Raw genomic sequence first — 13,452 nt, forward strand, 5'->3', positions numbered from 1 at the left:
TAAATAATTTCGTATTATTTTTACATATCCATATTATATTGATTAACATATTTCATATTAAAGGATCCCATATAAATTTGTTTATATGAAATTTTTTTATTGTATAAAATACTACCATTACCACAATTTCCGCTGTGCACTAGGAATTGTTCCTAACAGATAAAGGATGTGCAGAGCCTTACTGGACGATTGCATCTCTTAGAAAATTCATCTCAAAGTCAACAAATAAATGTGTTCCATTCTTCAACCTTCTAAAAGGAAATAAGAAGTTCTAATAGACAGAAGAATGCGAGAAGACTTTCCAAGCACTTAAAGAGAACCTAGCGCATCCACCAGTCTTGTCAAAGCCAATTGATGGGGAAACTCTTTATTTGTATCTAGTAGTCACTGAACATATTGTTAGTGCAGGACTTATCATGGAGGCAGAAAAAGTCCAGCATCTAGTGTATTACATCACCAAAAGGGTGATATGGGAAGAAACAAGATACCCATTGATCAAAAATAAAATTGGCATACTGCTTCCTACTTGCAGCAATAAAATTATGGTCATATGTATAAGCTCACCCAATCACAATCCTAACTAACCAACCTCTGAGGTAGGTTTTACAAAAGCCTGAGACATCAAGTCGACTGCTTAAATGGGGAATAGAGCTTGGGCAGTATGAAATCTCCTAGCAACCACGGACTGTTATCAAAGGACAATCACTAGTAGACTTCATTGCTGAATGCACATGAGCAAGGGGTAGCACCAGAAGAAAATAAAAAGACCTGGCCAACATGGAAGTTGTGTAGATGGGTCCTCAAATGAACACATCTTTGGAGTTGGGATAATTTTAGCTACACCCTAGGAGCATCGCATTCATTGTGCATTACAGTTTGGATTCAATGCCTCAAATAATGAAGCAGAATATGAGGCCCTACTCGCCGAATTGTGACTTCCTAGAGATGTTGAAGCCGTATCACTAGACATTTACATTGATTTGCAGCTAGTCGTAAACCAAATACAAGGGGAATACCAAGCTCAAGACATACAGATGGCCTCCTATTTGATCAAAGCTAAAGACCTTCTGGTGCAGTTCAAGAAGCACACTATACAATAAGTACGACGTGACTAGAATTCAAATGCAATCGCCTTAGTCAAACTAGCAAGAGCCAAAGATGCAGATACTTTAAACATAATAACAGTTGAGCACCTTTCCTAACTAAGTATTAATGAAGAAGAGATAGTGTTGCTGCTTGACAATTCCCCATCCTGGATTACTCCAATTGTTATTTATCTGGAGCACAGGACTTTGCCCCAAGACGATTATGAAGCTCAAAAGATAACAAGGCAAGCTGCTAGATATGCAATCCTTGATGGAGTGATGTATAGATGGTGTGTCACAAGCCTCTACTCCGGATTGTCACAAGAACAAAAGTAGAGCTACTAATGATTGAAGTACATGAAGGTTTCTGTGGCAATCATGCAGGGGGAAAAGTCTAGCAAAAAAGATATTGAGACAAGGTTATTTTTTGCCAACAATGAATGAAGATGCAATGGAGTATGTAAGGAAATGAAACAAGTGCCAAAGATTCTCTAAGATACTTCGAGCAGCTCCTAATGAGCTCAAACAAATACAAAGTCCATGGCCCTTTGCTGTATGGGGGATAAATCTGATCGGGCAACTACCTATAGGAAAAGAAAGAGTCAAATTTGCAGTATTTGCAGTGGATTACTTTACTAGGTGGATTGAAGCAGAACCACTAGTAAATATTACTTCAAAGAAAGTGCTCAATTTCATGGTAAAAAATATCATCTGCAAATATGGACTACCGAAAAAGATCATTTCAGACAAGAGTACTCAGTTTGACAATGATTTATTTATAGACTTTTGTGCGCGAAATGGTGTCAAAAAGAGTTTCTTAGCTATTGCTCATCCCCAAGCAAATGGATAGGTAGAAGTTGTTAACAAAACTTTAAAGGATACAATGAAGAAACGACTCGAGCAAGCGAAAGGCAACTGGTTGAATGTATTTCCAAAAGTACTATGGTCATATCGCACTACTGCTCATACATCAATTGCTCATACTCAATTTTCCTTGGCTTATGAAACTATGATAAAAGTTGAATTGACCCCCCATCACATCGAAGAAGTACATATGACCAAACTCAGAATCATCAACTATTATCTGAAACTCTTGATTTGATCGATGAACAAAGGGAGCAGTCATAGTTGCAGATAGCTACTTACCAGAAAAAGGTTGCTCGATATTTCAACTCTCGAGTTAAGGACATAAATTTTTCCACGGGTGATCTAGTCTTGCGATGGGTATTCCAAAACACAAGGGACCCTATAGCGGGATCTTTGGGGCCTAATTGGGAAGGATCATACTAGATCGTAGATGTTTTACAACCAAGAACAAATAAACTTGCTCGATTAAATGGTGAACTGGTCGCAAGTTACTAGAACAGCGAACATCTAAGAAAATATTATCAATAACACTAGTCGCAAAACATGTTTTGCCCATTTATTATGATTAGTGTAGTTCTAGATTTCTTTATTTTTGGTTCTAAGGAATGTTTTCCCCATTTTTTCACGATCAATGTATTTTTGTTATTTATGGTTGTAGGGCACGTTTTGCCCATTTTTTGTAATATGACCAATTATTTCCTAGACTATTTGCTATTATCTGGTCGTAAGGCACATTTTTCCCTTCAAGACGACCAATTATCTAACAAAATTCAATTCCTAATATTTTCATTCAAAATATTCACTGTCCGTATGAATTTTTTAGTTCAATAGATATGATTTTGTCCATTTTATTACGTGATATTTATAAGGGAGTGTGCTTGACACACTTACATTGCCGGCTTTTGTTATTTAACAAGTATTGCTTAACTAGTATACTACTTCATGATATGATTTCAAGCAGCAGTGTTAGCCAGAACATGCCTAGTCATTTGGCAAGTGACCAAGGACTTACCTCCTTGATCACTTGGGGGCATATAGGGTATACATAATCGTACATAAGCAAAAGGGTAAAAAGCACAACTAAGTAGTACTTAGACATTTTCTCAAAATTTATAAAGTGATGTGCTTTGATCAAAAAGAACTTAGAAACTAAAATATTTATTTGTTCACACAAGCAGGAAAGTTTGAAAAACTTATACAGAAATTAATTGTTATATCTAGTCAAAATAACATGCAACATATTGTATGTAAAGCAAGTAAAATATTACAAATATTGTCAAAGATTAAAACCTGCTTGCACAACCATTGTTTTTACACCACGAAACTTAAGGCTCTGGTGCCTAGCTTATATATATATATAAAGGAAAAGAAAGACAAGGGAAACTCCCGCCTCATTAACCAGCCACCTCATCCTCTGCCTGTTCAAGTCCCTACTCACCATCCGAGTTTAGGGATATCTCTAGACCAGGGCTCTCTAGGGAAGAAGCAGAAACATACTCCTCCTTCTCATGAGCAACACACTATTTCTTTATCCCCGAAGGTTGGCAGACAGATAGTCAAATTTTTCCTCCTTGCTATTTTTCCAAAACATGAAAAAGCTATTAAAAGCAGCACTCTTGAACCTAGACAGGTCCGAAGAATGCTTCTCCTTCTCTTGGGCTAGCTCCTCCTCTAGTATCTTCTGTTTTTCCTCGAGCTGCTAGATGCACTTCTCAAGGCTCTCATTTTCCTACTTGTGCCCCTCGATCAGACATGCATGTTTTGCCTCCTTATCCTGGAGAGCCTAGATGACCTTGCTCTTGCCCTCAATCTCGGTAATATTTTCCCTGAGATCCCCCTTGTGCTCTTTGATGTGCTTATAGTTCACTGTGTTTGACTCCTTGAACTGCTTTACAGTTGACATTGACCTCGTGAGCAAGTTAGCCATCTTTAGTTCTTGAGGACGGGTATGAGCCAGTGTCATCATGCCATGCAAAAATAAGAAGGTCAGAATCAAGTAGAAGACTTGTATAAAAGGAAATATAATTTTTGAAGAATGAACACTACACCAAATACCCCTTTCCATAACAAATGAATATAATACTAATAAAAAAGTATTATGCTAGAGTTTTATATTGGGCATGAAAAAAGGGTGGTAATATATTACACTATCCCGCCACTTAGCCTTTTTTTTCATTTCTGAGACCTGAAAATTTGTGAGACCCGAGAAACCCATTTCCTCTCCTTCAACATTTCCTCAATTCCAGCAGAGAGACCCGAGAGACCTGAAAATTCCTTTCATTCAATTCCTTCAACATTTCTGAGACCCGAGACCCATTTCCTCTCCTTCAACATATCTCAGGGGGCTATCGATTTACTCCTGACCATCTACATCACCACCGCAAAAAGCAGCCATGGCGCTGACCTCTCTCCGCCTCCGCCGAACTATCAGCAGCACCATCTCCACACTCGGTCGCTCTCTCGCCGCCACTTCTGCAATTTCTGCACCGTCTTCCTCATCGCCTCCACTCTAGGGCTTCATTTCGGTAGATTTACCTACTTTGGTAGAGCATTCATGGCCTCTACTCCGTCAATCTCGCCAGTTCAGATCGTCGTCTCTCTCACTCTTGTCTGCCCAATCAGCATACGGCAATAGAAACAACCAGAATGACGAAATTGGGCCCGACACGATACTGTTCGAGGGATGTGACTACAACCACTGGCTCATCGTCATGGATTTCCCCAAGGACCACAAACCTTCCCCTAAAGAAATGGTTCGTACCTATGAGGAAACCTGTGCCAGGGGCTTAAACATCAGGTCTAATCTCACCCCTTCTCTGTCTATATACATATATATATTTATATGGTATATGTTCCCCCTTTTTTATTTCTTTTTTCTTCTATTATTGTATTTTATAAGATTAGAAATGAGTAGAAATTTTCATGAATTCTATTTCTTTGGGTAATGCCTTTTATTGGTTTCTTTCTGTTCATTATGTACCAGGGTAAATGATTATCAAATGGGCTTTTCTTTTTTCTTTTCTTATTCATTTATATATTTATGTTTTGAATTATTTGGATGTATGTGTTTTAACTTTTTCTTCCTGGGGTTGGGGTGGCCTGAATGGGATTACATTTTTTTAAAATGTTTTCATCTTTGTTTCTTTACTACATCACTACATGTCATGAATCTTTTCGTTTTAAACATGTTTTTGTTTTGTACTGAAAGAGCTAGTTAGCAGAATGATTCATATAAATTTTTGGTTTTCAGCGGCCTGGCACCGATTTTTGGAAAAAGATTTTATGTTGCCCTATTGATGGAGAGAAAATTTGAATAGTTGGATAATAAATTGATTATGATACTGGGTTTGTCTTCTGTTTCTTCATTTTTTTTTATATAAAAATAATAATAATTTTCTTTCATTTACGTTAGTTTGAAGGGCCTATGCAAATTCTTTTATGTCTCAAGACATGTAACATGTTATTAGTTTTGTACTCTAGATTAGATTTGTATTTAAAATAATTTAGCCTTGTAATAATTGCTTTCTTGGATACAGTATGGAAGAGGCAAAAAAGAAAATTTATGCTTGTAGCACAACAACTTACATAGGCTTTCAAGCTGTAATGACCGAAGAAGAGTCAGAGAAGTTTAATGGTAGTTTAATGTGACACAAAAGTTTACTATCAAAAGTTTATGGAAGTTCAATAGTCATGATCTTAACTTTTTGCCTTCAACAGGTCTACCTGGAGTTATCTTTGTACTCCCTGATTCTTACATCGATCCACAAAATAAGGAGTATGGAGGTATTTAACATGAACTTTTGTTTGTTTGTTACAATATCTATTTATTGTGTACTCAGTTGCATTTATATCCAATGATTTTTAGAGAACTAGATTATATCATAGACTATAGTTGGACCTGTGTAGCACTTATTTATTTATTCAAGTGCTGTAGGATTAAAAAAAAATGAAAATAGAAAAACCTGAGACTTTCTCTTCAATTATCAGGGGATAAATACATTGATGGAACAATCATTCCAAGGCCACTACCAATTCAGTATGGTAGGCAGACTGGAAGATATGGTGACCACAATCAGTGTCCAAACCAACCAAGACAAGATCAGCCAGGAGGACCAGTGCCAAATCAGCAGGGAAATCCCTCATACGGTCAACAGGGTCCTATGCAAGGAGGTGGAAGGAACTATGGACCTCCACAAAGTTATCCAACCCAACAGAATTATGGACCTCCTGGACAAGGGGAACAAAGGGATCGTATGCCAATCAATGCTCCTGGTGGAAGGAATCCATACGACCAGGGAATTGGAGGTTCAACCCTTTCATATCAGGGAAACTACAACCAGGGGGGTTCAGGAAATTCTTATCCTCAACAACAGAGGGAATTCCAACAGGGAGATCAGAGGAACTATGTACCTCCTAGGCAGGAGGGTGGTACGAGGGAAGACTATAATAACTATGGCCCAATGCAAGGTGCACCTTCTGGACAAGGAGTTGGTGGATATCAAGTTTACCTTTTATTTATTTATTATATTTCATAAAAATTCATAGGTAAATTTGGAAAGGATGAATCACTTTTTAGAAGTCTTGGGATCTCATGAAGGTTTAATCTTGAGAAAACGTGTCCAGGTACTGATCATTGTCAACAGCCTTTGTATTACTTTTCGTTTATTTGCACTTTTTTTTAATCAATGACAAGTATCTCTAAATTGGTGGGTACTAGATAATTAGTTTGCGTTTGAGTTGAAGTTACCTTTGTTTGGCTTGTCAATTGTTGATTGAAAGTTTATGTTTCGGATTTATTTTCTGTAGATGGTGTTGCGCCTCAAGCTAAGATGAACCAGCAAAGGTCACGACGTTTCAAGACTGCTAAGGATGCAGCTGAGGAGGTGAGTTTTGTTGTCTTTGAGCTCTGAAAATTGCCTCTGTTATCTGTTATGATTGGGGTAGTGTTTTAAGATCCAACACTCGTTAAGAACACAATCAAGGGCGTATTACAAGAACAATGAGAGTAGTGTAAACTAGCAAGATGTAAATGGCAATATATGCACAAGTATATATGTGGTTTAGCTCTTTGAAGAGCTTACTTCCACGGAGGAACTGCCAATGTGGCTTTCTTGTTTTATTGATCAATACTTAAACAATTACACCGCATACAATATTTAAAGATGCAAACCTCTGTATCAAAACAACTTTAGTAGAAGAATATAACACTCTAAAGGGAGCACTACCTCTGTTGAACTCACAAAACTCTCATTATGAAACCAAGCTGAACTAAGACTCCTTAAATAGCTAGCATCTGAAAGGAGAGAAAGACTTCAACTAACATAACGGTTTCTTGAGTTCTTTCAAAAAGATTTTTCCATGTGCACTGACTTCAAGGAAATGATCACACTCAATAATAGGGAACATATGTTTCGGTTGCCTTTTCTTTTTAATTTCCTGTAATGAAGTAACTCTTTTTTATTGTTTTTTAGGCTGCTCAGAAAGTGAAGCTTGAGGATGATTTAATGGAAAATTCTGGTAAACTTGATTCAAATGTCATCACACCCGGGTCGGAATTCATGGCATTGTTGTCTTCAGCACTTCACTTTTACATATACTTGAGAATGAATGGGGATCCAAAGTGGCAGGGAATCAAGGTAACTGTCATGATCTTACCCATTTATTTAATTCTCTTTTTCTTTAGTGCATATCGATTCTCACTTATTAACATGAGGATTCTGCAGGTCATTCTTTCGGAGGCCAGCATACCTGGCGAGGGGGAGCATAAGATAATGTCATACATTCGTTTGCAAAGAAACCTGCCTGGATTTGATCCAAATACAAGGCATTGTCTATATGGATTGGTAATTTGACGATTCCTTTCATTTAGACTAGAACCGATTTACTCAATACATGATATTGAAAGATGTTAACATTTAAATTTGATTTAGGATGCAGATCTTATCATGCTTGCACTAGCATCCCACAGAGTCCATTTTTCTGTCTTGAGAGAGGTTTGTGATGAGCAAGTTTTTTTTTTTTTTGTTCTTTTATATATATAAGAAGATTCCTGTAGTTTTCTCATCATCATCATCGTTTATTGTTTTTTTTTTTTTGTATATGTAGGGTGTCATGAACTAAAATAGATAAGTATTTATCTTAATTTTCCATTTTCTTCTTTTGAAGTTTTCAATGTATCACTTAAGAAAAGACTGTAAGTTTGTTGTTGTGGTGGCAAGAACTTTTACTTTATTCTGGGATAGCTCTCTCAACTCAGTATGCTTGGGCTTTTGTTGGCTTATCAGTCACAGAAGGGATCACTGCAAGCATAACAGTTGTTATAGGTCCTTTCTTTCATTCTCTCTCTCTCTCTGACCATTTCTAAATGTTGATGTTTGTCTGTGTTGCTCTTATAGATACTGAATTTTTTGCTTCTGTTGCGATCTTTAATGGTGACAGGAACAACCTTGAATTACTTTTTAGACAATAGAATTAATAAAGCCGAGATCCTTTTCCCTGGTGTGGCTGCTTCTTGGTTGCAATTTGTCTTGCTTCTACTGTCCACTCATCTAATGCAGCTGATAATAAAGAAATGCTTGAAGGTTTTTAATCTAAAGAGGGGTATGTTTCATTCATTAAATGTTAAGGTTATCAAAGAATTATCTTGTTTCCAGGTGACATTCTTTTTTCTTTTTATTAGAAAGAGTTCTTTTTTCTAACTTTATTTTTAGTTTTATTGTAGAAATTGGGCTAAACCTTATATTAAAGATGCTAAAGAAGTTTCCAGGTGTATTTTTATTTTATTGTTTTTCTTTATGATTTTGTTGTATAAGAAGTCAAAGTGTTTTTATTCTTTAATTTTTTTTGGGGATATATTGACAAAATTTAGAGTTCTGGAATCAATTCTTCCTCACATACTTTTTGATCATTGAGAATGATATATTTGTTATCTTGATACATTTCACAAGCCTTGTTTTAAGTTGCATGTTTTGTTGCTTCAGTCGTTGGTTTGCATGGTAGTACATCTTGCTATACCCTGCTGTTTCGTCAAGTTTTGGAGTTATTACAAATTTAATTTAAACTTTATATGCTTACAGGTGGAAACTAGCTTAAGTCTTATGTTCTTAATAATAAAAGGACTTTTTTTTTACAATGTGCAGGTATATTGAGATGATTTCTTTGGAGCAATTCTTGACAACATTTGTAGTTGAGGCCTTTAGAATGGAAGAATGTATTTCACTAATTTTTGTATACATTTCTTGTTTTGTATTTAGTGATTTAGGAATCTGAATTTGGCATAAATTATGTTGTAATATAATTTCTTAAGCCTAGACTAGTAGACTAAATATTGTAATTACATTTGAGTAATTAATAAAAATCTATTTATGTTACCTTATTTGGCTTCAACTTTCATATTTGTTTTCCTAGTTTTGTGTAAGTAAAAAAAGATTATGTTTCTCTAAGCTAATATAACACATGTGTTTTACTAAAGTGTATTATAACACAAATAATGTGTTATACTAAAGTGTAGTATAACACAAAAAATGTGTTATACTAAAGTGTAGTATAACACAAATTTATAAGTATTGAAATGTGTTATATAATCGACTATAAATAACATAATTAAACACTTATCTATTTATTAAAATAACGCAGAAATTGTGTTATCGTTGACAATATAATAACACATCTGTATAACAATGATAAAGTGTTAAGTAAAGTACCCTGACCTACGATAACATAGTCGGTCTTAACACATCAAAAAATGTTATGGTATGTTTTGATAACACATTTTCGGTGTATTAAAAGCATTTTTTCTTGTAGTGGAAACAGATGCTTACCGACAAGATTTCGGACATGGCTCGACCAAGGGCTTGATTAATAGACACCCGCTCGAGGGTGGTAAAGTCCTCAACACTTAGAATTTCTACTATTTGTGGAGGCGTGCTGTGGTCAACTACCGAAGTTGTAGGAGAAGTGTTAGCTGGAGAAGGCTGGTTGGGTGGTGGAGTCTTATTGGCTGGTGACGTTCGATCAGATGGAGAATTCTACTTGGGAAGAATCTGGCTTGGTACAGCTGGAGAATTAGAAGCAGGTGGGTCTTCCCTAGCCTGCTTGGCTGCAGGCTCTTTGCTCAAGCCGGCCTAAGGAGCAGCTTTCCTTTTAGCTGCCTTCTTCATAGAAGTAGGTGTTGAGGTGTACAGATCAAGAATATCTACTTCTGACATTGCTGTAATCAAAAGCAAACAAGTTAGAATTCCTCAAAGGATATAAAGAGGAACGAGCAGTACATTTATCACATAGATAGTTGTTATATCTATATTACTGATCGAAAAATATAACCACACAGCTTATGTCTACGTTCAACTATAAAATAATTAAGGTGTTTGTATTACGTGGAAGGTCCTCATCATCCTCAAAGGAAAAGAAGGACGTGTTAAGGAGCTCATCATCTTCCTCCAGCAACTTCTTACCATTCCCTTTGTTTGTGGAAGGTGATGGAGGCTTAGGGTGAGGAACATCTTCTTTCTCCCTTATGCTAATCCTTGTTGCCCTCCTCCTCGAGGAGGTGGGGGTTTCCTCAGGTTGCTCAAATTTCCCATCTCCACGCCAATTGCCTACTCGACAGCTCATTCAAATGTTACACATTTTTTGGTTTGGTGAGTTTCGAGTAGGCCAACCAATCTAAGGTTGGCACCGGTTACAAGCAACCTATCAATTCCTCTCATTAGTTAGAAATTTGTTCAAGGCAGGAGCTCGAGTGAGCATGAAAGATGTAGGAGGAGGACTTTCCCACAGGCCTAAAAACAACAAAGGAAATAAGCAATGTACTAATTAAAAAAGATAACAAAAGAGTAAGAAACATAAGTGAACAACTCGTTACCTCCTAGTTGGAAGGCAAGATTTTGTGCAATTAGGTCGTTCGTCAGGAAGTACTCTTTAAAATAAGCCCCCACGTTGCTCCAAAATGTGGGATCAGTCAGGAACACTTGACTTGTTTCTTTGCTCGCGTCCTGGTGATTTGAGGTAGAATAAGAAGTGGACCTCATGGGGAGTGGGAGGGTCCCATTTTTTAAAAGGATATATGATTTATAATGTTGAAAGTATTAGATATCCGTTAGGAGTTATTTGGAACAGAGCAATGCCAAAGAACCTGGCAATGCCCCTGAAGTAATCATCTAGGGGGAGAGTAGCACCGATTTGGATATGGAAGCACGACAGTAACGCTCCACATCATTATGGCTACTTCCTGGAATGACGACTGGCACGTTTCTTGGGAAAACTTCCCATAAGGTCACCCATCATGAGACTACTCCAGGTCAAGCACGCTTAACTTTGGAGTTCTTAAGTGATGGGCTACCGAAAAGAAGAGGCATCTTGTTGGCATAGGTAGTACCCATCAATCCATTTAAGCCATCTTCAATTGTGTAGTCCCATACCTACACAGTCTTAGAATCATCACACTTGACCTTCCCCAGGCGATGTGGGATTGCACACCTTTTACCCAGTCTTTCCCCCTGCGGATCACGAGATTTTGACTGTCACAACGACCAGGCGCTGAAGGCTCCACTTAGAAATTCGGCACATTGGTCAGCTCATGGAGTAACAATATTTATTACCCTTATTCTATACCTCTTAGGGTATTCCTCGAGGAGGTTGTTTGAGAAGGTGTTGGTTGGGACAATATGCCATGGCACATTCTTCCTCTTGTGAGGCTTCTGCTTTGCGTAAAGCCTTATGGTGTTCTGTGGGGCCATTGTGGTTGGTGTTATTATTGTTGGTGGTGTTGTTGTTGTTGGGGTTGATATTTTTGTTGGTGTTGATGTTGTTGTTGTTTTGGCTTCTCATCATTCCTGTTAGTCGTGTGCCTCGCAACATAAGGATATGCACCGGTTCGTTGCCTTGTGGTTTGCTTTACCCTGGCCACACAAGGGGAATAGAAAGCAACAATTACACCCTCTTCAACTAAGGAAGACCTGCTTGTTTCCCTCCCACTAGTCTGAGTTTCGACCAGGAGTGGATCAATAAAGTCAGGGTGGGTAACATAGGTCCAGTCGTACGACAATATTCCTGGTCGGGAACAAATTGAAAATCATAATGAGAGTGCTCACTAGATTGATCAGGATGTTCCAAAATATCGCAGTTGAGATCAATGTCTGGTTGAGTCTGTTCCACTTCATCAACCAGTGTTTGGAGTAAATCGGGGTCTATGGACTAATCACCTCCCCAGTGATCTCGTGCATACATCTGATAACAGGTAAAGGGGAACTAAATCATTCGACCAGCGTATGTGTGCCTAAAAAGTGTTTGTTGCTCGAATAACATGAAGATGCATTCAAACAGGAGTCAAGGTGAATCCAAAAGCCAGTTCAAAAGTTTTTTCACAAAACTTTTCACTTACCTTTTGGGGGGAAACATCCCACCCTTTTTTTCTAGAAATTAACAAGTCACATTCTCCTCGATTTTTCAGATTTTCTTAGCATTAACACACGACCAAGTATACTTGAAGCCTAAAAATAATTTTCCTACATCCCAAACAAACATTTTCCTAGAAAATTAGTGATTTTTCAAGAAAAAATGCAAACTTTCTATGGATTGTTCAAGAACTTTAAGAACACTAAGGACCTTTTTTTTTCAAAATCATTAAGAATACAGTGAAATTAAAGCAAGAAATTACAAGTAAAGCAAGTATGAGCACGAGATTCAGAAAATTACTGTATTAAAGATTTTGAAGAAGAATCTTGAAGTGATGTCAGGTTTTGAAGATTCAAAGATTGAAGAACAGAGTTTCGATTTCAGAGAATTTTGAGAGAGAAAGCTTGAAATTTTTTGAAAACGTAAAAAGTAAAGAGGAGAAGGAAAGTCTATTTATAGGTCCATGCCTCGAACGCAAGTAGCTGACGTCATAGGAGAAAATTTTTCATAAGTTTTTGAATTGATGTGACGTTAGACGCATGGGAAAGTGAAATGTTGCCCAATTTTTCCAAAAAGTACCATCATTGTTGCCTCGAAACGTGGTGTCAGAATGCTTAAGGAACCCAAACGCTGTCAGTTACCTTGCCAAGAAGGCTTGATCATTGCCTATAAAAGCCATGCTATGATTTTTTAGTGTGTCTGAAGTTAAAGAGGTGATAGCCTGGTCGAAGCATGCATGTTTATCTAGTGCTTTGTCGCGCTAGGATAAACTTGGGGGCAAATGTTTATCCCAAAATTGAACATGGTGACGTAGCATTTGAAGGGGACATGTGGCAGTAAACAACATCAAATTTCGAGAGCTGCTCGAGATAAGATAGCTCCTCGAGTAGACTTAACCAGCATAAAGAACAATACTCAGATTTTCCCAAGTGTGCTACTCAAAGATAAGGAAGTTGGTAACGTCCCATGGAGCTGCTCGAGTAGAGACCTGTTCGAAGAACAACTCATTAAACCAAATGATCTAGATTTCACGAAATATCCCAAGATATTTATGTAACTTATATTTGAATGTATTTTTCTATTATTATTTGAATATGTAATCAGT

General features: G+C 37.3%; 1 long non-coding RNA gene and 1 pseudogene across 1 annotated transcript; both read left to right on the forward strand.

The window, feature by feature from the left end:
• The first annotated feature begins 4,178 nt into the window (after positions 1–4,178).
• Positions 4,179–8,072, forward strand: LOC133824489 (multiple organellar RNA editing factor 1, mitochondrial-like; annotated as a pseudogene).
• Positions 8,073–8,203: 131 nt separating this feature from the next.
• Positions 8,204–9,327, forward strand: LOC133821218 (uncharacterized). The gene is made up of 2 exons (XR_009887385.1): positions 8,204–8,718; positions 9,092–9,327. It is a non-coding gene; the product is annotated as an uncharacterized LOC133821218 (long non-coding RNA).
• Positions 9,328–13,452: the final 4,125 nt, after the last annotated feature.

Source organism: Humulus lupulus, chromosome 3 (genome assembly GCF_963169125.1).
Source record: "Humulus lupulus chromosome 3, drHumLupu1.1, whole genome shotgun sequence".
NCBI classification, from domain to species: Eukaryota; Viridiplantae; Streptophyta; class Magnoliopsida; order Rosales; family Cannabaceae; genus Humulus; species Humulus lupulus.